This window comes from Cheilinus undulatus, linkage group 19, assembly GCF_018320785.1.
Source record: "Cheilinus undulatus linkage group 19, ASM1832078v1, whole genome shotgun sequence".
Taxonomy (NCBI): domain Eukaryota; kingdom Metazoa; phylum Chordata; class Actinopteri; order Labriformes; family Labridae; genus Cheilinus; species Cheilinus undulatus.
Genome location: NC_054883.1, coordinates 16,610,669 through 16,637,754, shown reverse-complemented (window position 1 = coordinate 16,637,754; position 27,086 = coordinate 16,610,669). Strand labels below are relative to the sequence as shown.

The following is a 27,086-nucleotide window of genomic DNA, read 5'->3' as shown; positions in this document are numbered from 1 at the left end:
GACTCTTCCCAGAAAGCACATGAAACTTTTAGGTGAAAAATAATGTCAAATGAGTCCAGTGACCGTTCTTTACTGAGAACCCACAAGCCCTGAGGACGTCAGTGTTTAAGGAAAAGATCAGAAGTGTATTTCAGTTCACCTTTACCGTTAAAACAGAAAGGATTTTTGTTTGTTAAATTTGTTAAAGTATTGTGATGGGTTCCATGGCTGAATTTGCTATACGTATGACATACACTTCCTTTTCTTATGGTTCATTTATTGCGAGCACAGATCCTTTCCTGTGTTTTTTATTTCAATTTTTAAACAGGTTATCTGTGGGCAGAAGATGACATTTTCCAGAAAACAAAGCGAAATGTTAAGTGACAACTGTAGGAAAAGAAAAATAGGGCTTTCCTCTTCCCTAGTCTCTCAGACAGCTGTGCTGACTGCTCATAGAAATCTCCAGAAACAGAAAGGGAACACAAACGCACCACTCTTACTGCTGAGGTACACTTTTCCATCCATCATTCCTTCATTCATTCGTTCTCTGACACTATTACAGTCTAGATCTGGGTCATGAAAGCAGCAGTCAAGCTATCTCTTCCCAGCAACATTTTCCTTAAGATCAGATCCATTAAAGCTTTTTGTCCGTTTTTTAATCTGACAGCTGCAACAATCATCACTGATTTTCAGAAAAATTATTGATCCCACAAAAATTAGTCCTGGAAACGTCTTCGTTTTCATTTCAGATGTACTCCTTGCTGCATAAAGAGCTGGCCTTTTTCCCATCAAGGATGTAGCGCAGAGATGTGACACTCAATCACAGCAGAGGCCGGATTCTGAATTTAGATCTAACCAAAGAGCCTAACAGGGTCAACATTCAACCATAAACTTACCTCTTTTTCACCAGTAATGAATGATCAAATACAAGACTTAGCATTGACGAAAAATGTTTTTTTTAAGATTTGACACAAAATTTGAAATTGTAACCCTAAAAGGTCAAAAGATGAGATAAAAAGTCAAACATTAGTTCAACATGTCAGAACACTAAATTAAAAGTCAAAAATTATGTTTTTAAAAGGCAAATGCATGAGAAATAAAGACAAAATCATGATTATAAAGGTCAAAATATGAGTTAAAATTTTAAATTGTGAGTCATAAAGGTCAAAATATGGGATCAAAACTCAAAGTTAGGAGTTAAAAAGGTCAAAACATGAGATAAAATTTGAAATAACAAGTTATAAGATTCAAAAAATGACTAAAAATTTAAAATTGTGAACCTTAAAGGTCAAATTATTATGTAAAAAGTCAAAATTACTTCAAATTTCAAAACAAAAAACTGAGAAACAAAAATTATGTTTTCAAAAGGCGGATATGAGAAATAAAGAGTCACTGTCATGTCAATCAAGTAAAAACATGAGATTAAACTTAAAATTCTGATTTTAAAATGTCAAAATATGGGTTAAAATTTCAAATGGTGAGTCTTTAAGTTCATAATATAGGATTAGTCTAGATCTGCTAGTCTAGATCTAGATCTGCTAGATCTGCTTGGATCTCTAACTAATGTTCCTATGCTAAGGATCAGAGAAAAGTGAGCTGTAAATATTTCTTTTCTTTGTGTATTCTGTTTATAATGAGCACTGGCCTATGTGTATTAATGTGTAAGCATGACAAATAGCTACCCTCATAGTTCTGTTTGAGGATCTTTATTCTAGCTCAGAGAGGAAAGTAAACGACAGGAGACAACAAACTTCATGTTATAAATCATTATTGTTGCTATCATTACGATCACTTTTCAGCGTTAATCAGGGAAAGTATGAGAGCTTAGCAAACTTGCAATTTCATTCATTGAAATAACAGTGAGATGCTACTTTATCTGCATTACACATCTGGAAAGTTTGATAAATGTAACACGAATCTTACTGAGTGCTGACTATCCAGCTTTGGAACACAGAGCAAAAAGAGAAGTAATTTTCTCTAAAAGCCAAGTTTGGAGGTAAATACTTTCGGTTTCATGTTATGGTTGAGTATTTTTGGTGGCCCCGGAAGATTTTCAGACTGGGCTGCAGCATATTGAAGTTTAGGAAAGGCTGCTCTAGATTATGTGCTCAAGATTGTGAGTCACAGCACTGTGCCAAGCACTAAAAAGCATGTTGAAGAGCTAAAAGCAACTTCTCTGTTCAGTCTTTCCTGCTTGGTTGAGGGCAAAAATTCTGGCCTTAAAGACGCCACCATGTCCGTTTAGTCTACCCCATTCATTCATTTCATTTCATGAACATGGAGCTTAAGGTTTAAAAATGCTATGTCTAAATAGCTATAAATAGTTTCAATTTTGACATGGCAACAAAGCTGCTGTTTCTAAATAGACTTAAACTAAGATTAGTCAAATAAAAACTACTAAAACTTGAATCTAAAAAACTCCATGCTATCACTAGTTCTACATTACATAACCTCTGTGAAACCATTCGTTTAAAAAAAAAACCTTCAGTGCAACTCGTGGCTGAATGTCTCATAAGCATAGCTATAAATAATCACAGCACCAACAAACAGAAAATCTTTGATAAACTTCCATCTTAGGAAAATATACTGCCAGAACCATCAGAAAGCAGATACAGTCTGTCACAGGCAATGCAACAGACAATATTCAAGCCTTTGTTTTGCTTTCTGGCATTACTAATCAGCTTTTAATAGAACTTCAGTAATTACAAGAGTTACTGAGGAATAATACAGACAGCATTTAGCCAGAAAATAGTTATGTACCAAAATCTGCCTTATTACATCTTATGTAATCTTTAAAAAAGTGTCCGTGTGACATTGCATCCAAATACTCAAAATATTCTCTCAGACAGGTGGCTGTTCATGAGCAAGAGCACGAGTGTAATTCAGTTCATCTTGTAAAGGGGCAAACACTAAGGGCCAATCCCATTTCTACCCCTTAACCCTTCCCTTCAGCCCCTCCCCCTTAAAACAGAGTGGTAAGGGATTGATCTCTGTGTTAATCTTCTCCATATATTTACACAGTTAATAGCCCTCTTTACACTTAGACATACCAGAAACAAAATAAACGCCCATCCCTAGTAGCTAAAGATTGAATATACGAGAAAACACAACTGTTATATTTTCTATAATCAGAAATAAATTCATTATAAAGCTGAAAAATCATTATAAATGCTGAAAATATTTACATTTATGAGCCTCCTTCGTAGTCAATACTGCCATTTCACAAGTGAACACAGTGCATGGTGGGAAAATCATCATACCCCTTGGTTTCAAGTGTAATCCTGGAAAATCTTCGTTTCAAGGGCTATGTGGCCCTTAGCCCTTGTTTCAAAAGAGAACTGGGATACCTCTTCACCTAACGTTTACACGCAAAACCAAGGGGAAAGGATAAGATAAGGGTTAAGGGGGAGAAAAGGGATTGACCCAAAGTTTCTAAAGAGCCTCTATGTGACACTACCGCCAGCAGTGCTTTATTTCCTTTGTCTTGATGAGTACAGTTCACTTTTTTAAGACTGTGAAAGGCATAATTAACCAAATAACCCAAGAGGAATGAGTTTTCCTCTGCGTGCTGAAGTCAGATTTACTGCACCCTTTGCTTCCTTCCCTGTCAATACAGCCCCAGCCTGATATAATTCCTTTATTCTATTGAAAAGCCCACCCTGTGTTTTATTTATTTATTGGCACTATCTGCATTTTTACCCTATGCTTTAAATCTGAATTTGTCTCAGAGAGCTGATATTTAGTTACTAAAGGGACCTGTGGAATTGTTAAGCTTGTGCTTGGGCTCTCACGTACTCTCTGAGCTCGGCTAGGTCTAACTCACAGGCCCAAGCCCGATTTATACCTGACATTTTTAAGCAAAATTCCACTGAAATGGCCTTGTTGTATTAACTGAGTGCCATCGACATATACATACGTCAAAGTGTTTTTTTCGGCAGCTGGCACAAGGGGGCACTCTCACGCTCCCTGTAAGTAACTTTGGGGCTTCTGGGATATGTAGTCGGATAACTACAGTCGGAAGAGACGGTAGATCAAAGCCACAGATAAGAGGTGGAGAACCTGGGGTCAAAGAACAGAGCAATCGTTACGGAGGTAATCTAAGCTAAAAGTTCTAAAATAGATGCTGGAAGAAACTTTAAAATTTTGCCTGAGAAATCGCTTACTCACTGAAACTGACACTGAAATTAATGACAGCAAATCCAGGGATCAGCGCTTTCATTCATCTGCCTCGGCTGGCCAAGAGGCTAAAGAACGCCGTGAGGTCTCCCCCGTGCGTCGGAGAAATAAGGCAGCCTCTCGCCGGCTGGATGCATACAGCGACGACATTTAAGAGACGGACTTGTCTGACCCAGACTCTGAGGAATGGCTGAATCGCTGGCACAAGCCACTTTCCATCTTATAAAAGGGCTGGCACTCAATGAGTTAAGAATCTAAAGACAAGGTTGGTCACAGCAGAGTGTAATTAGAGTAAAGATTAGTCTACTGTCTGTTAGAGCTCATGGAAATACACTGCAGTTTTTATGACACACAAACTTTCTAGGGATCAGGAAACAATTCCACCTCTGAATGACTTTAAATAAATGATGTAGGTCCGAAAATATTTGTTTTTAGATATGCTATTGCTAGGCCATAACAGGAGTTAAATCAGTCTGAGACTCTCGGCTCTTTTCATCCATATGTGGCACTGTAATGCATGATGAGGATGCGTGTGTTGTTGGAGTTGTTTTCTAAGAGTTTTCCTTCATTCACGAAGGAGATTTGTCAAGGTGGTGTAAATGAACACACTCCATTCCTTTAATAAAACACACTGTCTGTTAGTGTTAATATTTAACATGGCTAGTCAGGATCTGTGCTTGATGCAGGTGACTGGAAAGACCTGTTGCAGGTGTGGGCGGGGGTGGACGACATGTGCTGCAGGAGTGGATGGTAATGGTAAGAAATCCAGTGGGAGCAGGAAAGAATTCCATGCATGGCTCTAGCTCTACTAAAAGTAAGATTGCAGTATAAGCATTTTTTCCAGTAAAAAAGCTCCCTTCAGACAGTACAGCAGGAAAAGATATGAAGTAAAAAGTGCTTTTCAGGTATCCCTACCATGAACATTTCCTGACCTGCTTGTTCACACTTGAACCTCAGTGCACTATGTTTTCTTGCAGGTTGCCTGTCAGGCAGAGGAGGGGTGGGGGAGGAGAAATAAGGGGGCTAGCAGGGAAAATTCAGGGTGAAACATTCAGGAGAATAGAGGTATACTCAGATCAGGGATGCATATTTTATAATACTGTTGAATTTTTCATGGCCAATCAAAGTAGGGCAACTTTTTGTCTTTTGTTGTCAGAGGAGCTTTAAAAAATCACTTTGTTGTTCTCTCTGAATGGCTGAGCTTTCATACACAGAGACGAACTGAATGGAGATTATTACTTAACATGCAGCTTGATAAAAGGGTCAGCATGGATCAACTTAAAGCATCACTGTTTGTACAGCATACAAACATATGGTGCTCTTTGTGACCTGCAACTGCACACCATGTAAATGGAGATTATGGGTTTTCAGGTGTGGTTTTAAAAGGGTGGGATAAAGGTCTAATCCTGTTAGAGTTAATGTTTGCACTGTGAAGGGATGATGCACACTCAAAGTATACCGACAAACCTGTCAGATCTGACAGCAGCTAGGTAACTCTGCTTTAGATAGTTCTGACTGACTACCGCTGGGTTTCTTTCAGATCCATATGTGAAATGCAACTGATGTGCAATATGTAGGAGGAAAGAGCACAGTAATGCAGACACCTAAGAGCTTATTACAGATAACTGGAGCTATCATTTAGCTGAGTTCTACAGACACACAGTGTTGACATTAGATGCATGTTGATGTCAGGTATTAGCAGCTGATCCCTGTTCTAGATGAGAATAATCTCCTGAGTCCCTTTAGCGCCTTATCAGTGAAGTGAAAAGATGCTGCCATAACAAGAAGATTTACCCACTCATCACTAAGCAACAATATTAGCCTGCTACCAGCTGCTGTGCTCAGCAGCCGATCGCCTCTCTGCACTGTAAATGTGCTAGACCTCAGTTATTTTTACACTGAGACAAATGATTTACAAAGTTTATATCAGACATGAAATCTGATTGAATTAATCTCTTAAAGTGATTGCTTTTTGCATTGAACCCCTAGGTTAGACCACTGCTGGAAACAGTCTCGCCATTACTGCCTCATTTCATCACTCAGCAACGACTCCAGCTGCAGATTCCCCTCCTCCACCCTTTCCGCACATTAGCACAGCAATCACTGCCCCCCAATGCCCCGTCCTTCACACCATATGAGGTCAGAATAGTCTGGCAGCCTGGAAAAAGCACCCATCCCAAAAGATGTCTACAAGACTGCTCACAGACTTCATGACCCTGCTGGGTAAATTTACTCAAAAGATACTTGGACAACAACATGAGAGGGTTCCTGCACTGTGGACCATGTTCGTTCTCATTCTGGTACCTAAATAAAGGTGTAAATAAAGGCAAACCCACAGACTAATGACATGCACTGCAGGTACTAGACGCTGCATGCTGAACAGGTAATTGTCCATAGAAGTGACTGTAAGTGCTTATTTGTGTCTGTACGTCAGCTCTGTGACTGACTGACAACCAGTCCAGAGTACCCCGCCTCTTGTACAATTGCAGCTTGAATTGGCTGTGGCATTCCCCACAACCCCTGACAGATGTAAGTTATTTATGAATACATCAATCAAATCATGTATTTCTCAATCTTTCTAAATCTTTGAGCCTGCAATCAGACTTTGATAATAGCCAAGCCAATTTGTCCAAATTGTGCAACAACAACTTTATTTCTGCACCTTTTTTTCTAGTCTGGATGCTGCAATTTAACTCCATTCTTCTTTGCAAAACTGCTCAAGCTCTATCAGGTTGCATGGGGATCAGGCGTGAACAGCCCTTTGGAAGTCCAGCTGCAAATTCTGTATTGGATCGAGCGCAGGGCTTTGACTCAGCCACTCCAAACCATTTATAGTGTTGTCTTTGAACCATTTCTTTGTACAGTAGCTGCTTGCTTCAATGGTCTCATTGGAACATAAATCTTCTCCCAAGTCATAGTCCCCTTGCAGACTGAATAAGATTATCCTCCAGGATTTTGCTCTATTTTGTTGCATCCATTTTACCTTTACCTTACCTTTACCTACCTAAGCCTTCCAGGGCCGCCTGCTGAGAAGCATCTCCACAGCATGATGCTGCCACCACCATGCTTCACAGTGGAAATGTTGTGTCTGCCAAACATTGTCTGATGGCCAAAGGGACCATTTTGGTCCCATCAAACCAAAGAACTTGTTCTAACTTGACCACTGAGTCTCCCACATGCCTTTTGGTGAAATCTAGTCATGATTTAATTTAAGTTTTCTTCAACAGTGGCTTCTCTTTGCCACTCTCTCTAAAGCTCTGACTGGTGAAGAACCTAAACAACAGTTGTTGTCTGCAGAGTCTCTCCTATCTCTGCTGATGGAGCTTGTAACTCCAGAGTAGTCATAAATGTTTTGGTGGCCCCTCTCACTAGCCTTCTTCTTGCACAGTCACTCAGTTTGTCGGTCTAATCCAGGCAGATTTACACATGTGCCAGATTCCTTCAATTTCTTGATGATGGATTTGACTAAGCTCTGGGGGATGTTCAGTGCCTTGGACTGTTTTTGTATCCATCCCCTGACTTACTTTTCAGTAACATTTTCTCTGAGTTGCTTGGAGTGTTCTTTTGTCTTCATGGTGTAATGATTGCAAGGAATGCTGATTAACCAGTGACTGGACCTTCCAGACACAGGCGCCTTTATACTACAACCTCTTGAGGAAAATTCGCTGCACCCAGGTGATCCTCATTTCATGGGACTACTAGTAACAGTCAGCTAGACTTCTGTTGAATGAGGTCAGTCACTTTAAAAATAGTGAAGATTATGCAATCACTTTTTTTACCTACTTATTTTATTTAATTGGCGTTACTTTGTATAAATATGTTTCGACTTTGACATTAAAGATTTTTTTTTTTTTTTAATAAAAGCAAAATTATACTGACCATGACTAAATCACAAAATCAGTAAAAGGGCAAACATCTAAGGGGTGGATACTTTTTATCGGCACTGTATTTCAGTCTAACCAATCTTTAAGCACAGCTGCCTGAAGTTGGTCCATCTTTACAGAATCAAAAGTATCCTGTCTGTTAGTATTTACAGGAGACAAAAGTGTCTTCATTAACAGTTTTATCATGGGATAACTTATTGTGTTGTTGCTATGGTTTCACTTGTTTTTAAATGGGGAAATGCCAACACACACAGGAGATACAAAATAAACACATCTCTGTTTATACCATTCTTTCTTCTAGATGTATCAGAAAAATCCCTACTTTCTCCGAGTGTAGCAGTTCCCATGGTTACTAAAAGATGTTCCATGAATATTCATCATTATGAAGTTAGTAAAAAAAAATAACATTTCTGATACCTCTCTTGATATTCCATACCAGTTTCGCAATGCACTGTAGAAGTCCAACTTATTGCTTGTGATTTCATCAATAATGGCAAGCAGTGGCTGAAGGGCCGCCTGAGCCCCAAAAATCCTGAGCAGTACTGTGACAGCCACAGGCCATTTGTCCCACTTTCTCATCGGCTATAACACAAGCTGACAGGGCCACAGTGACAATGTGCTGCTTGTTTAGTCCCTTAACTACCTCCCTGGCCACTCTCTCTCCCTCACTGTAGATCGATTCCCCACTGGCTAAGTCATGCTGACAGGACCGGGGTGACCGTGCTGCTTATTTACCAAACAGCTCCTGAACTTGTTCACCCCTCTCCTTCTTAACTCCATCCCTCTTCCTTAGACCCTGGCTTACTCAATTTCACACCAGTGCATCTCAAGACATTAATTTATCTTTATCAGCAATGCAATGCAGAGTGTAGCCGTCAGGAAGAGACAGTGACATTGAACCAATATTTGGGCAAGGCTCTGCTGGTCAGTGTTCTTGCTTCCAGAGGAGTTTTTAACAATGACGCTCAATGTCTCAATATGTCTCTATTAACAAGTTAATTGGGCTTGCAGTACCAAGAAGTTTCAACAGTAAAGTGTGACAGCACCTGATGTCTAACCAATGGCGCAGGCCTTTGGACACACTTAGACACAGACTCCAGGGACAGAAGGGGGGAAAGCATTTCATTTCAGCCACTGAGGCATGAAAGAAACTAGCATAGCTGTAAGTCCATGGTGATCCATGGCAGTCATTCTGAAAAAGATGTACACTGACTCTTCTTAAAGTCTTTTCACACATGTTAGGAACCTATTTTGATTGCATAAAGCATGCTGTCTTGAGGCCTTTTCACTCAGGATGTGTGTTTTTTTTTTTTTTTTTTTGTAGGGCTTGTTCACAAGTTTTACATTTTTTCTAACCTTTAGAAAGTCAGAGCACACTTACATATAAGCAATGTAATTTCAAGGTGTGAATTTGTGGCTTTTATTTTTTAAGACCACTTTGATTTATTTTGAAGTTTCACTTCTGATGAGCAAATATCTTACTAGGGCTGAACAAATGAAATAAATCAAATTGCAATTTTTTAATCCAATATTGAGATTTAAAATGCGATTATTTTTAGGTTGCTCATCTTACATATTTTTCAACAAATACAAGCAATAAAACCAAAAAACTCAGGGTGAATATTTTTTAGAAAATGGCTGATTGCAATTATTTTTCCTCATAATGCAAATTTGATATTAGTTGCTGTTTTGAAGGGGATGCTCATTTTTATGTAATTCTCATTCTCATTTAGAAAAACATAAGTAAAGAAGAAAAGCAGGATTTTTGTAAGCTTTACTGAAATAGACAGACATGCATAAAATCTGCTGCGAAAAAGAATCATTAAACTGGTATTTTGTCACATTCTAGGTTAAAGAAGTATTGCAACTTCTGCGATTTGTAAATTGCAGCAGGCCACATTGTGATTTTAATCTCATTTGTGATTAACTGTTCAGCCCTACATTTTTCTATTATAACTGCCTCTCTGTTTCAGTTTGCAAGCCAGGCTGTTGCTCCAGCTGTCTTTGACATCTCTTAGAAGACTTTTTGGGTGTACTGATTTGAAACTGCTGCCATGAAATCATCAGAAATATGTTCAGATTTTCAATAAATCATCATTCATCATCATTCGGGAGACTTCTGCTGAGTTCCATTTACCTCGACAAAAAAGCAAAGCTCTAATGCTCCCCTTATTGTGCATGTACGTACCAGCACAATGAGACGCTGCAGTATTATGCTGTTATTCGAGGAAGAAACAGCCCTTTCCATAAAAAATGGCCATATTGCATTAAGCACCTAATGATGAGGACGGTAATAATTTGGCATAAATAGAGTAAAGATTGGTCTACTGTCTGTGAGAGCTGATGGAAGTCTGCCACAGTTTCATGACAAACAAACTTTCCAGAGATCAGGAAATAATTTCACCTCTGTTTGTTATTCTGAATATTTAACATGGATTGTCAGAATCTATGCAGGATGTGGGTCGAACTGACACATCTGTTGTGGGTGCAGGTAGGAGGATGGCACCCTCTGTGGGAGCGGGTGGTGACTGTCAGAAATCCGTCCTGCACAGGGCTTAGGTCTGATTATTAAAAATAGTAAAGAGTTTTGAGTAGGGCTGAACAATTTGCAAAAAAATCTAACTGCGATTTTTTTCCCACAAATATTGCGATTGCAATTTAATATGCAATTATCATTAGGTTCCTCAACTTATGCATTTTTCAACAAATTCAAGATCTGCTCTAAAGATGCTCCCTTCGTTGGTGAAGCAGCTGGCTTTGACTTTCCAGGGAGTGCATAGCTAGAAACCCCCATGTGGATGGATACATTAATGACAATGTGTTCTGAAAATGATGAAATTATTTCTGAAGTAATTAATCCATAGCAGCATGAATCTGAATATGAGGGTGCAACAACCTTTAAGCTATAAAGGAGGCGGCTGGGGTGGGGGAGGAGAAGCTGGCTATGAGCTTACTGCCTATAGCCAGCTTTGAACATCAATATTAGATAGAATGAACTAGATATTTTCGCTGATGTTGCAGATGTGATACCAGTTACTTTATTGAAGGGGATTATCATTTTTCATGTCACTCATCTTGACTAAAACAAAACATACATACATGAAACACGAAAAGGAGTATTTTGTAAACCATTAAAAAAATGGCACTTGAATGTTTGCATAATGTTCAAAAAATCTCTGCTGCTGCAAAAAATGGATGTAATAAACTGGTATTTTCACACATTTCAAGTTAAAGAAATATTGCAACTTCTGCAATTTGAGAATTGCAGCAGGCCATATTGCAATCTAATCTAATTTGCGATTAATTGCCCAGCTCTATTTCTGAGGCAGACATAAGAGAAAAAAGTAATCTCAGACAGTTGAGTAATGTTACATTTTCATGCTGGGCACTCTTGTAAGTCCCTGCTGCACCTGCACCACTGTAGCTTTAGCTGTGGCTGAATACATTGTTTCAAACCCTACTGATTTATACCGGAGTCGAACGAAGCACTGACACACAGGTCACTATTCTGCCATTTTCTGTGGTTTAGCTGTGAAACTTGACAGGCTTGTCATCACAGAAACTGCACACGGGATTGTAGTGTTTTAGGAACTTCAGTGTGGAGAATCATCATGTTTTTAACTTCAGAAATAACCACTGCATTTCCTGGTCAGCGTGACATAACAGAGACTTCCACTTTGTTTTCGAGACAGCTCTTACATTGGGCTACTGTGTTGACTGGCAAGAACTCATGTTATGTCTTAGTCAGAGGTGTCAAGTAACAAAGTACAAATACTTTGTTACCTTACTTAAGTAGAAATTTTGGGTATCTATACTTAACAAGAGTAAATCATTTCTAGCCGACTTTTTACTTCGACTCCTTACATTTTCACCCAATTATCTGTACTTTCTACTCCTTACATTTTAAAAATAGTCTCGTTACTCCTATTTCATTTCAGCTTGTTTTCATTCCGGCTTGGCATTGTTAAAAAAAAACACAAATAAAAAACCCAAAAAACCTATCCAGATAAATCGCGCCATCTGGATAGAGTGAATTTGATTGTTGTTGGATGAGAAGTATAAACATAATACTATTCTGACACCCTATTGGTTTGTACGTGATCCATTGCACCTTCAGACATGAAAAAAAATCACATCACACTCCATCAAGGAAACAGCAGACGTATGTAGCCTAATATGAAGATGTCCGTGGCAGAGACTCAAGAGAACTGGAGCAAAATGTCCCAACCAAGCACCAGCGAGGAGGTTGGTAGTACACATACTGTATATGGTTCTTGAATGTATTTACATTGTACTAAAATGCGTTCATTTTCAATGAGCATGAATACGGCTGAAACAGGTGAAAATGTAATTTTTCAACATTAACATTTTTATATAACATTATAGTCATTATGGCCTTTAGAAAAATGTTTTTTTTGGGTAGAAATGCAATGGAATGGAATGGCAGAATGGAATGGAATAGAATGGTAGAATGGAATGGAATGTTTAATGAAATGGAATGGTAGAATGGAATGGAATGGTAGAATAGAATGGAATGGTAGAATGGAAAGTATAATGGAATGGAATGGTGCAATGGAATGGTAGAATGGAATGGTAGAATGGAATGGTAGAATGGGATGGAATGGAACGGAATGGTAGAATGGAATTGGCCCCTGTGGCGCAGCCGCTTTTGTCCTTAATGGAATTTTTTCCCCTTTACATTACTTTTACTTTTATACTTTAAGTAGTTTTGAAACCAGTACTTTTACACTTTTACTTGAGTAAAAAGCTTGAGTTGATACTTCAACTTCTACAGAAGTCTTTTTAAACCTGAGTATCTATACTTCTACCTGAGTAATGAATGTGAATACTTTTGACGCCTCTGGTCTTAGCCAATCAGAGAGAGTCATGGGTGGGACATTAGAGGGGGCAGAATGAGTGACCTTAATCTGTTAATTATATTGTAAAACACTGATACCAATTATTGGCAAAATGCCAAATTTCAATGTCAGACTGATTATTGGTCAAACCCTATGCAGTACAGCTAAACTACACTTGTAGCATTCACCTCGTTCTCCTTAAATGATGCTGATTGGTCAGATTAAAGCTTTGAAAGATGGACCTGGCTCATGATGGACATTGAGTCTGGCCAATTTACCAGCTTTGCAAGGTTAAAGGCATTCACAAGTAATAAACGTGAGCAGCAATAAACACATGGTTTCAAAGCTTTTTCTTTTATCATTCCTCATAAATCAACAGGAAGCTAATGAAAATCGGCAAGATATATTAGACCACCTGCCCTGTAATCAAACAAGTGATGGCATGATCACTTCTCACAGTGTTCCTATTTCAAGATGGGAAATTAACTGCTGTGATAATGACTTATTTATTAAAGAAATAATCTTTTATAAACACGTTCAAATCAACTTAAGCTAACTCATTATAGAGAGTATGGTCCCAATTCAATTTAATCTGTTTCTTTAATAGCACAGAAGAGCAAAGCATCAATCTATGAGCCGCCAGCTCCTTTACCTCCAGTTTAGAGCTAATACACACAGAGATGTGAGAGATTTCATTGCAGGAAGACTCAGTCTGGTATTTACTCTTCTTCATATTTTATCTAACCTTGTCTGTCTATTTTGCTACAGTCGGTTATTTCTTTTATGTTCAACAACGACCTGAAACACTCAGTCATGACATAAGCTGCTAGATACGTTCAGTTTTTTTTTTTCTGTTGGCATGTCAGAGGGTGAAGAAGTGGGTTTCTACTTCTCTTCTGATCAAATACTTTCTCTCAGCACATACATTTGGGCTGCTTTCTGAGATCAGACAGCACACAAGTTCAATGCTATTAACATTCTTCTTTAACAAAAAAGAAGTATGACTGATGTACATGAGAAATTTGGTGTGACACAGAGTCGAAAAAATAAAGTGGAAGAATTTTTTTCCGATCAAAACATTATCCATGAGTGATTCTTCGACTCTGTCCTGTTTCTTAGTATCACTCCTATTCAGGTCTGGGCTGTGGCTGGGTTAGTTTAAAACGTCTTCTGATGAAGCCAAACATCCAAAAACTCTACATGAACACTCATTTTATCACATTTTCAATAAGTGTGGATCTTGTAGAACACCCTTTGTCTAAACCTGGGAAGTTATTCACAGGAAGTGGATTTGCACAAGACAGTCTATTTTTATGGCACTCCAACATCGAGAACATAAAAGGTTTACAACAAACTGCAGGGGTCTGTTTGCTGAAACAAAAACCTATCATTACTATTTTTGCCTCCACAGAGTGAATCTGAGAAAACTATAGATATGGTCTTTTATGTCTCTGACTCTGTGGGTAATTAGGCATTTTCGGAGTTTTCTGTTTGTTGCTGCTTTGTTTACTTATTTTGTTCTAGAAGCAGCTGAAGCAGTAGCAATGAACACTGCTGGAAATTGCATCTTGCAGTTTGCCATAACGAGGCACATAGGAGGTGAGCACCACTGTGAGTAATACTATTGGTTTGTTGTTTTAACTATAAATGTACTTATTTAATCACAGGGGGAGCAGGTTATATTTTAGCACACTCCTAATTAAGCAGAGCTTGTTCCTTTTTTTATTGAATTTCAGGGCAACCCTGACCAAAATAAGCTAAAATATGACATTTTATTAACAGATTTATTAAAAAAAAAACAAAAAACAGAATACCTCTGGGATGACAAAAAACAAACAAACAAACAAAATTTAAACTGCAGAGAATTCACCACAGAGTCCCTGCTGAGGTTTGGGTTTGCATAAAGAGATTCACATTGATTATTAAATATTTATACACTGCCTGGCCAAAAAAAGAGTCGCCATCTGGATTTAACTAAGCAAATTGGTACGAGCCTCCTATTGGATAATTACTGCATGGGCGATTATCTTTCAGCTGGCAACAAGTTATTTAATCCCAGCTGATGCAATGAGTAACTTGTCATTTCTTAAACAACAGATTTTTTCTTCCCTAATGGCGCGGGCATATTCCAAGATGACAATGCCAGGATTCATCGGGCTCAAATTGTGAAAGAGTGGTTCAGGGAGCATGAGACATCCATTTTCACATGGATTGGCCACCACTGAGTCCAGACCTTAACCCCATTGAGAATCTTTGGGATGTGCTGGAGAAGGCTTTGCGCAGTGGTCAGACTCTCCCATCATCAATATCAACATTAATGCAACACTGGATGGAAATAAATCTTGTGACATTGCAGAAGCTTATTGAAACAATGCCACAGCGAATGCGTGCTGTAATCAAAGCTAAAGGCGGTCCAACGAAATACTAGAGTGTGTGACCTTTTTTTGGTGGCGACTTTTTTTTCGGCCAGGCAGTGTATGAACTTTACATTATTGCAAAAAAAAAAAAATCACAAAAATGAGCATCTTAGAGAGTCAACCTCTCTCAGAAGTTAAGGTGGGCAGATGTTCACCAATCTACAAAAAACTGCATCTAAAATTGTGTAACAATTTCAGAATAATGTTCCTCGATCCAAAATTGCAAAGACTTTGAATATTCCACAATGCATCATACAAAGTATCATCAAAAGATTCAGAGAATGTGGAGAAATCTGTGTGCAGAAGAGGCAAGGCTCAAGGTCAGTAATGGGTGGGTTCTCGTGGTCTTTGAGCCCTCAGACAGCACTGCATTAAAAACAGTTAAGATTCTGTACTGGGCTCGGGAACACTTCCAGAAATGTCCGTCAAAACATGCAAGTTAAATGTGCATCATGCAAAATAGAAGCTGTAAGTGAACATAATCCAGAAATGCAGCTGTCTTCTCCATGCTGACTCTCATTTAATATGGACTGAAGCAAAATGGAAAACTGTTCTGTGGTCAGATTAATCAAAATGTGAAATTCTTTTCTGAAACCATGGACGCTGAGTTCTGCGGACTAACGGACTGAGCCTGCATCTCTGATGGTATGAGGTTGCATTAGTGCCTTTGGTGTGGTCAGCTTACACATCTGGATAGGCACTATCAATGTTGTCCCATCCAGACAACGTTTCTTTATGGGAAGGCCTTGACTATTTCAGTGAGACAATACTATATAGGGATGAGTATTAAAACTCGGTACCACCATGGTACCGGTATACCGGGTTGCAAACACAGACATGGATACTTCATTTCAGTACCTTGCCACCCCAATAGGACCCTCTGCCACCACAAAAGAAAGGCCAGAAATACATTATGGAATTTGTGTCATTACATGTTAAGTCTCTTTTTCTTATCCCAAGTTCGAATTACATCACATAAAGATATTTCTGAAAATTATTTATAGAACCCAGACAGCTTTAATTGTTCCGCTGACTGTCAGCACCCCTTTTTTTCTCTCAGAGTATCGATTCAGGCACCGTTTAGGCAATGGCACCAAAAAAACACAAACGATATCCTAACACTAATACTAAACCACATACCACAACCAGAACAACAGCATAGCTTTGCAGAGGAAGCGCCCAGATGCTGACCTGGCAGTCCAGACCTTTCCCCGATAGAAAATATTTGGAGCATCATAGAATGGAAAATCCAGCAAAGACGGTTGAGTAGCTAGAATCATACATCAGACAAGAAAAGGACATTTCTTTCCCAAAACTCCAGCAGCTGTTCGCCTCACTTCCCAGACATTTACAGACTGCTGTTAAAAGAAGAGGGGATGTTACACAATGGTAAACATGCCCGTCCCTTCTTTTATGAGATGTGCTGCTGCTGCTATCAAATTCAAAATGAACAAATATTTTTAATGAAATGGTAAAATATCCCAGTTTCAGCATCTGATATGTTGCTCTGTTGTGAATAAAATGTGAGTTAATGAGATTTGCAAACATTGCATTGTGGTGTTATTTACATATAGCGCCCCAACTTTTTTGGAATTGGGGTTGTAGATTTAATGTATATCATGCAGGGCAAAACCTGGCAACGCAAAGATAAAGGAACTGAATTATATCAGTGTTCTTAAAACCAAAATGGTTATGGGTTATTTGCTGTTTTGACCCACTTGAGCTCAAACAGTTAGTGGCTGTTAGAGGGAAAGTGGCTGTGGTATGAAGCTCACAGAGGTAATGGAGGTACTTCAGAACCTTCTGCACCTAATAGCAGAAAAGTACATCAACAATTGGACTCTTCTGATGGTAGCTTCTTTGTGAAACTATGATCCAACAACTCTTCAAAATTATGGATGTAGAGGACGAAAATAAAACACAACAGAAAAGACAGAAATATGTCTTCAAACACAGCTGAGAGTGATCTTTTAACTTCTTTTGACTTTATCAACGAAGTAGACCAGTGGTAGTTCTCTGCACATCAATGGGTTCTTTGAAAACTAACCTGCTTAAAGCTAGATGAGGCTAGTTTGCCAAAATGCAAAAAATTATGTTTGCAAAAGAGGTCGATACCGACTAATGCACATGTTCACTGATGCATTTGTGCACACCTAGCTTATTTATCACTTTTCTAGTTGTCTGACTACTCGATGCACTTTAAACGTCACAGGTCACATTTACCCATTCACCCATCCACTCCAAATCCCCACACTCATGTCTTCAACATAGAGTGTCCATCAGTATCAAATCCCATTCATGCACCATTGATGCAGCAGTGGGTGTGTGGCTGCAGGAGCAGAGCATTAAATCCCCAACCTTCCAGTTGGTAGAAGACTCACACTGCTTAATAGGCCATAGTTGCATTTCATATTTCTTTTTCCTACTCATACTACTTTGATAAAAGCAAAGCATTAACATCTAGTTATCAGCAAAAAAGACTGCAAACTATCCAAAGTAAATGCATGCAAACTCAAAGATTTCTAGCACTGTTTTCATGATAAATATGACCAGAAAGAGCCATTCATTAACTCTCACTAAAACTAGTCTAGTTTTACTAGTCTCACTAGTAAAAGTCAGTCTAACAGTAAATTTGTCATAAGAAACATCTGGTCTACTCATGTTTGGATTTCCTTGTTATTTTTGAAATACTGTGGCAGTACATCAGAGGAAGTTAGTCTGTTTATTTCAAAACTTCAACCTATGTTTTATAAAAAAAAAAGAACATCAAAAATGCAAAAAGGAAGCTTGCTGGTGATTTTTTTTTAATTTATGCTTCCTTAAATAGCTTAAGTGTAATCAGATGTATTTATATTCAAGATTTTTACTTTGATCTTTAAGCACAAGCAGTTTTAATGTAAATTTTGTCCTAATTTTGAGGATAAGTCTGGAGATTTACTTTATTTTTCTTTATCCTTATGTGCATTGGCTTGGGGCTGAAGTGCTCGACAATCTGGCGTGTTCATGTCCATGATCTTTTTTTTTTTTTTTTGCCCAGCAGCCTGTTTATTTTTTTTTTTTTTTCAAACATTGGGCACAGGCTGGAGAACAGGTTTAAAAAAAGGAAAGTTGCAATCAAATAGGCCAGCGTCAAGCAAACTGCACATAATATTTGATAAAAGTTTTCTTGGGCTTTGCATTGAGAAGTCTTAGACGACTTCAAGCCATCTTCAGGTGAACTACAGAAAACCTTGACACAGTAGCAAATAGGCAGCAACCATATATCAATGCATTTTCTAACAATGAAATGAGTTTAAATCTGCTTAATAATGACCCAATAATAAAGTTAAATCATCAGCAACACATTCCGAATTTATCGTATATGATCAAAACTTATACAAATGCACGTATATCAATAAATCTGTGGCTGTTTATTTAACCTGCTATGTAAGAGTGGCATCATTGTAATTTATAGGACAACTGTGCACATGACGCCAGTCTGCACCAAAGCCAATACAAGCATGCTTGTATCAGGGGCTACTCTGTTTGTCACTGCCTCCTTAATACCTATATTGTTCAGAAAAACTGGCCTTCCATGGTTTTATTTTTAGTAATTTACATCAAATCTGCAATGTAACTGTTAAAAGACAAATCTGATGGGCATTTTGTGGGTGCTGCCATCTTGTGGTGGCTGCCAGAGCTAAATAATTAGGGGTAAAAAATCAAATTGTAATTTTTTCCTCAAAATTAAGATTGCAGTTGAATATGCACTTATTTTCTACATTCCTCATCTTATACAGTCATGGACAAATGGGCCAACCGAACTTGCCGAACTCTGCCAAGATTTTGGTGTGACTCCTAGTACTTGTTTTAAAGGAAATGAGGTCCATTTGTGATTAAACTGCCACTTCCCTACAACTACATCCAAGCTAATAGCTACCACAGCAGCAAACATAGGAAACACCATCAGACCCCATCGAACAATCACAAACCCATACTGAACCAGACCTGGAAAAGAGCAAAAAGTTTCATCATTAAAGCTTTCAGTGTGGTTCTTGTCTCTTGTTTTAATAAAGGAATGTTGTCCAGTTCTGAAAAAAAATGCCGGTGTGGCTACGTCTGAGCTAATCACTCCAATATATCCAACCACTCACAGTCCAACTAACCACCACCCTGTAATGCTTACGAACTCATGCCAAAGCAGATCAGCAGAAAAACGAAAGCATCTTTTCCATCATGACTAGCTCTTAGTAATTTTTTACTCTTTATTCCATACTGGAACATGGTCCAGTTCTAGTAAAACTGACGCTATGCTATAGCTACATCTGAGCTAATCAACACTGTAGGCAGCCAATACAATCGGCTTTGAGTAAAACCAGACCCCGCCCTTAAGTACTGCCTCGTTCTCCACAAACAACATTGATGGGTCCAAACAGTGTCCAGTTCAGCACAAACGCTGTGGATTGGAGCTTTTCAAGGTGGAATAGCCTGATGACAGACATGGAGTTTGGCAAATCAATCTGTTTTGCAGAGTTGGTACCAGACATCTTCTACAATGACAACTTGACAACTGACAAAAAAAAAAACTGCCAGTTCACAGCATATCAGTGGTGGAGTGTGAAATAAAACGTCATTTTACCAGCCAGAATAATAACATCTCTGTTTAATAATCATACATGCTGCTGAATCCATTTAGTGTGTTCATTTATGAGATTTCTCAAATAGCGATAATTAAGTTTTAAAAGTACGTCCCCTACTACTCTCAGTCATCCATGCCCCTTGCAATTTTATTTACACATGAAAGCCTGACCTACACCTTAGGGCTAGGAGGGGTCACTGCCAAGAGACTCAAGCTTCTGAAACCACCAGAAATTCAAGCAAAACATTGATTCCCAACAGTCCAAGAAAGTTTTCTGAGCTGCCTGGAAATTCCTGTGAACAGCCACATGAAGTCCCCTGACTACTTACTGACAAGCTGTACTTGTCAAGTCACTGAAAAATAGTAACTAGTTACAGTTACTAGTTACTGCTTGCAAAAAGTAACTGAGTTAGTAGCTGAGTTACTGCTTTGTAAAAGTAACTTGTTACTTTAAAAGGTAACTCAGGCGTGACTTTTTTTTTGCTTCAATCCCCATTATTGTACACACCACATTTGTTTGTGTTGTGGCAGTGTGAGAGGAAAAAACTAATGTCACATAACATTGTAGCCATTATTATTATGTTGGAAAGAGGCGAAATAATAGAACTCAGTAGAAATGTTTCTCAACTTTTGACACTTTTAAAGCATTCTACACCATTTAAGAAGTCTGAAATAACTTTAATCTATGGACAGAGTACAGTATAAATCCCAGCTGCTCTCTAAATGTCTTTCTGCATGACGATCCTCTCTCGTCTTATCTGTTTTGTCTCATTATTTCTCTGAAGGCAGCGACTCTACACCCTATATCAGAAGCATGTCTTCAAGAACATAAATGTCTGTTTTGTGCTTCCTTAGTGACACACTGTGTAGCTAGCGGTGATTTAAAATCCAGACTTGGTTGTTTGCATGGAATGGCTCCCCCTTGGTCCGTTGGTCAAATGGTATTTGTAGCAGCCGGCTCTCTGGAAACTAGTTTAGCTGAAGTGTGTTGTTAAATTCGGTACTTCATGAGGTTGAAATAACTGTTCTTGGTGGTGGAAAGGTTTATTTCCCTGTTCTTTTTCGTCCTTTATCCCGAGGAGGGAAAAGTAATGCTCGTATATCCAAGACAGATCTCATGCTTGAGTGCTCAGCCATGATGTGTGTGCGCTCCAGTGCCTGTGTGTGTTTGTGTGTTTCTGCAGAGGCGATTTATTCTCTATCACAGGATACTGATGTGCTTACTGTCCCATCACATCGTCCACCAAACCGGTTGTTTACTAACCTTCATCAACGAGTTGTCGGCTGTAAAAGTAACGAGTAACGGGTGATTTAAATTATCAGTAATTGTAACGTCGTTAATGATTTTAAAAAGAAACACATTACACTACTACTTAATAACGTTACTTAATAACACTACTTAATAACATGTTACTCCCAACACTGCTGAGAAGAACCTCCCTTTCATGCAGTGTCCATTACACATGCACTAAATCAGCTATGAGCAGGAACCATGATGTCTGGAAGTCCTTTGATAGGAAACGATAACATGCATGCCATAGAAATATTAGTTCAGTGTTTGACCACATGAGCCGAACACACAAGTAAAAGCCAGCAGAGACAGATGACAGGCAGTCTCATACCACATCTTTGTTAGACCTGTTAGCACCTAACAAGCCGAGAGTGGAGCAGATTAGTTGCTAATAATGGAAATGGTGACTGGAGACATGCTCACATTAAGTTGAGTGGAAGGGGACAGCTTCTGTGAGCTGATGACACTTGTCAAGCCAGAGTACAAGCTACCATCACAGCTAACAACAGCTATGAGGGTGAAAAAATGTATGAGAAAAGAGCAGCGGGACTGAGTTTGAGGATTAGAGGTGACTTCTTCTGCCTCATAACAAAACCTTGTCTTCTTTGAATCGGCAGTTGCTGTGCCTAAGTGTCCACACCCTTAGATGTTTTTTTCTTTTAATGATTTTATTAATCAATCGTGGTCAATGTAATTTGGCTTTGTTGACAAAAATGACTAAAAAACACCCTAATGTCAAAATAAAAGCAGATTTCTACAAAGTAATGTCAATTAGACAAAAATATGTAAGGTAAAATAAGTGACTGCACAAATATTCATCCACTTTAAAGTGACAGGCCTAATTAACAGAGATTCAGCCAACTGGTGCTAGTAGTCTCACAGTGAGAGAAATGAGAATCACCTGAGTGCAGTGAATGTGTCTCAAGTGGTTGTAGTATGAAGACACCTGTGTGTGGAAGTCAAGTCACTGGTTAATCAGTATTCCTGGCTACAATTACACCATGAAGACAAAATAACACCTAAAGCAACTAAGAGAAAAGGTTATTGAAAAGAATAAGTAAGGGAATGAATAAAAAAAATCTGAACATCCCCAGAGTTCAGTCAAATCCATCATCAAGAAATGGAGGGAATATGGTGAATGTGTAAATCTGCCTAGACCTGGCCACCCTCACAAACTGAGGGGCCATGCAAGAAGAAAACTAGTGAAAGAGACCACGAGACACCTATGACTACTTTGAAGAGTTCCAAGCTTCAGCAGCTGAGATGGGAGAGACTCTGCAGACAACAACTGTTGCCCAGATTCTCCACCAGTCAAAGCTTTATGGGAGAGTCACTGTTGAATAAAACTTAGAATAAATCTACACTAGAGCGCCAAAAGGCATGTGGGAGACTCGATGGTCAAGCGGAAGAAAGTATTTTGGTTTGATGAGACCAAAGTGGTGCTTTTTGGCCTAAGATGCTATTTTTGCCAGACACTAAGCATCGCACTTCACCACACACCATCCCCACTGTGAAGCACAGAGGTGTTGGCAGCATCATGCTGTAGGGATGTTTCTCAGCAGCCAGCTCTGGAAGGCTTGTAAAGGTAGAGGGCAAAATGAATGCAGCAAAATATAAAAAATCCTGGAAGGCAATCTTAATCAGTCTGCAAGAGAACTACGGCTTGGGAGAAGATTTAATTTCCAGCAAGACAATGAGCCAAAGCATGCGGCAAAAGCTGCACAGAAATGACAAATTTAAAGACAACAAGGTGAATGTTTTGGAGTGATCTAGTCAAAACCTGGAACTCAATCAAATACAGAATTTGCAACTTGACTTCAAAAGGGCTGTGCACGCCAGATCCCCATGCAGCTTGTCAGAGCTTGAGCACTTTTGCAAAGAATCGAGTAAAATTGCCAAGTCCAGATGTACAAGCCTGATTGAGACCTCTCCACACAGACTCAGTGCTGTGATTGCAGCCAAAGGTGCATCTACTAAATACTGATTTGAAGAGGGTGAATATTTATGCCATCATTTATTTTACATCACATATTTTTAATTCATTGACATTACTTTGACGCCTTTCTTATAAAAAATGAGAATGAAATAAAAATGATCATTCTCTTAAATAAAAACATTACATTTGCAACATGAGTCAAAATAATTCAATTAGAAGCCCTATATGTGATTGTCAAATACCAAGGTATGCTCCTTCTTGAACACTGAAATCGCTGTAAATTTCCACCCCTAGCACCAACAATAAAAATGTATTAGTTGCTGTTGCTGTACTGTCAGTCTAAATGGCAAAATCTCAACTTAATTACACCAAAAAGAAGCAATAAAGACTGTCATCAGATAGAAAGCCCCACAGCAGCAGAGGAGATGGAGGCAAACTGATACTGATAAATTTGCTTAAATGTAATATTGCTGCTTGGAGACTGTGCCCTGTGCAGTTTACCAAGATGCCAAGGTTATGTTCAGTTATTCACAGTGATTTAAGCTGTATGTGCAGCTGTCTGTGTGTTTTTGGATGTGTGGTTGCAGACGAGCAAGCGAACAGCTAAAACAGATGCAGAGGCGTACAGACATTCCTCCATCCAGCCAGATCAGGGTCACGGCGAGTAAACTTTAGGTCAGCTACTGCAGCAGTAATCACTGCACTTAACATTCAAGGTGCACAGCAATCCCTGTAGGCAGCATTTTATAAGTTCGTTCCACAATCAGCCTGTAATTGGCAGAGCTAATGAAGGAGCAATGAAACGTTAAAACAGGCATCATTCATTCAGGGGCCAGGGAGTTATGATGGTAAAATAAGGAGGTCTCTGCAGGTTATGATGTATCTGATCTGGTGTTGTGTGATTATGAGAAAGAAAGGCATAAACACTAGGACGCAGAAAGTGTTTTTAAAGAGAGGTCAATAAATGTGGCCAATAACCAATAACTCATCATTTTACATGTAGAAATATGATGTTTGATTGACTCTCTAAGAGATAAAGTTGCTCTCTTTTACTGAAATCAACTGATATGTATCTATTAATGTGATCGAGGTTTTTTTTTTCCAAAAGAGATCCTGAAATAACTATCAATACTATCAAAGTAAGCCCAAAACTAGTCTGCAAGGGAGCTTAATATTAGTCTCAATTTTTGGCAGACCGCTGAGGTCAGCAGGGCTGCTAGCCATTAGCTGGGACTGAGCCGCAGCAGAGCTTCTGTCTGAACCAAACAACCAAACAGGCCCAGAGAGCAACACTGAAAGCTTTCTGTGACAGAAAAAAAAAAAATGTTCTCTCTCTATTCCCAGTCTGTTTCGGCATGGCTTTCCGATCATGGCGGCGGGCTTGTCCATGTTGTCGACGGATTGCTGTTATCTTAGATGTCGATGTAAGACTGCTGCTATTTACCCTGAACTGGACCACTGTTGTTGAATCCAGAGCACAGCAGCAGCATCACGCTGCTCTCCTTTCCTCCTCATCTGCTTTCAAGTGACACATAAACACGACACTCATGCACACACCTACACTGAAACGCATGCTAACATGTTGGTAGTGTAGACCTCAGGCTTCTATCTGTTGAGGGCAAAAGTTTCAGAATACTTGAGGAAACAACAGAACTTTCTCCTCTTAAAGCTCCTCTCTGACCATGGAGGACCAGAGCGTCAGCACTGTGTGTGTGCACTCCAGCTGTGTATGTCTCTGTAACCTGCGCAAGCCAGGGGTGTGCGCTTTGTAAAAAATTTTGTAGTATATATCCCATTAATACTATGATTATAGGGAACAAATAAATGTTAAAATCTCTGTATTTGCATTGTTAAGAGAACGCTACTTAAACGTTTGGCATGTCTTTTTTGGCAGGGAATATGATAGATGTGATAATAGGGTCGTCTTTAGCTCACTGCTAACTAACGATTGAAGTGTGTTTGCTAAGGCGTCAGAGAATGATTAGCTTAAAAGTTGACACATCAACTTGAATTTTTTAGAGAAATTGAACAAAACAGCAGCAGAATCTTTTCATATACTAAAGGGATATTTCAGTATTTTTGAAGTTGAGTGGCATTAGCCTCCAGTGAGTTTAGTGAGTATTGCTCCTTTAAGAAGAACTTGCTGGTTGTACCAGCCAGGATTCTAGGCTAAACAGTGTAACAGATGGGTGCAGTTTCTTCTCGAAATGTAGATTTTTTTGGTAAAAATGGGCCACAAAACAATGTTGGGTCAAATGTACGCACTTTCATTATTTTTTGAAGCATTTTATTTGATACCCAGAAAGCCTCTGTGTTTTTCTCACTATTTTGCAACGCATGAGAATGTAACCGGCAGCCAAAGCCTGCCTTGAAAAAAAACAGAGGCTTTCTGGTTAAAAAATAAAACACTTTAAAAGTTTTCAATAGTGCGTACATCTGAGCCAACATTGTTTTGTGGCCCATTTTCACTGGAGGCTCATACCACCACTACCACTACTAACACACACTACAAACAGCCTGACTTCAAAAAACACTAAAATATCCTCTTGAACTGAGGTGTATAGGGAACACTTCATGTCATGTGCACATGTGTTTAAATGGCACAAAAAGTTTTGGAATGGCAGAGAGAATTTCCAAAACAATGAACTTTCTGGGCACCTATGCACATCAAAAACTCTTGAAAACATTTGAAACAAATCGCTGGAATAGATTGACAACTCAGTGTAAGAATTAAAGCAGAAAAGGTCTCCACTGATACGGAGACAGTTTGGGAAAATTTTCATGAAAATTTTAACTGACGAAAGTGTGTCAAAGTTGTCCCAAAACGTCCGACTGCTGATCAAAGGGAAAAATGTAAGCACATTTGTGGAGACATTTTTGAACAAACTGAAGGAAACTCAGTTTTTTAAGGAGTGATAACGTGATGAAACTGGGATCTTTCAACATGGTACATTGGAAAACGCCATCGTCACCAAGGATGAAGAAAGCATGACAAAGCAAGTCCAAATTCAAGGCCATGTTGATCATAGAAAAATAGTTTCATCAAAACAACGCTCCAGCTCACTGCGCTCTTGGTAACGTAGTTTCTAACCCAAATACAAATCACAGTGCTTGATCGCCCTCCCTATTTACCTGATCTAGCACCGTGTGGCTTTTCCTTTTTTCTAAGATCAAAACTGTGCTCAAAGGTTCTGAGTCTGTGTCAGAAGTTAAGAAAAGAACGACAGGGGTTCTGGGAGAACTGTCTGGAGAAGACCTACTGCACTGAAAGACCTGAATGCAGCGGTGTGTTGATGCAGAAGGAGAGGAGATTGAAGGAGAAAGACACTGAAAAATGTTTATTTGAACATTGGTCTTATTTTTAAATAGTCATACCTCGTACAATTTTATATTTAAACCGATTTATTCGAAAGCTGCATGGAGAAGAGAATTGAATTTTTCAAATTTTTTCAATTCATGGTGTAGAGAATTTAGAAGTACTTTGCATAACACAATGGAGAAAATAGCAAGCTTTTGTGAGCAGTGATCTACATTCTTTCAATGCATATTGGAGGGTATAGTGACTAAATACTCACAATAACAATGGTTTTGTATTTGCACATTATTTATACTGAGAAGTTTTTTTTTTAGTTTCAGGATACTGGGATGACAATGTCCTTACATGTCTGATTTTCTGCATTAAAAAAAACACCAAAATAATTCCGGTTTCCAAGCATGCAAAACAACAGAAGGGCTGTAACCAGACTTTTTTGGTGTTTTGCTTTAGTTTAATAATTAGCCAAGGGTTCAAATTGTTTGCAGTTTGTCTTTTAAGTAATTTGTTAAGTCAACGACTGAGTCAATGAGATTGAATTGTCCAGTACTGTAACAAAACCTTAGCTTCTGTTTGAAAGAGGATACTGAAACTGCTTTACAGTGATCATACA

The 27,086-nt window shown here is 38.8% G+C and overlaps 1 protein-coding gene across 1 annotated transcript in view; it reads right to left on the bottom strand.

Moving 5' to 3' along the window:
- LOC121527084 (phospholipid phosphatase-related protein type 5-like) overlaps positions 1-27,086 on the bottom strand; it is a 135,166-nt gene that overhangs the window by 69,013 nt on the left and 39,067 nt on the right. The window lies entirely within an intron of this gene.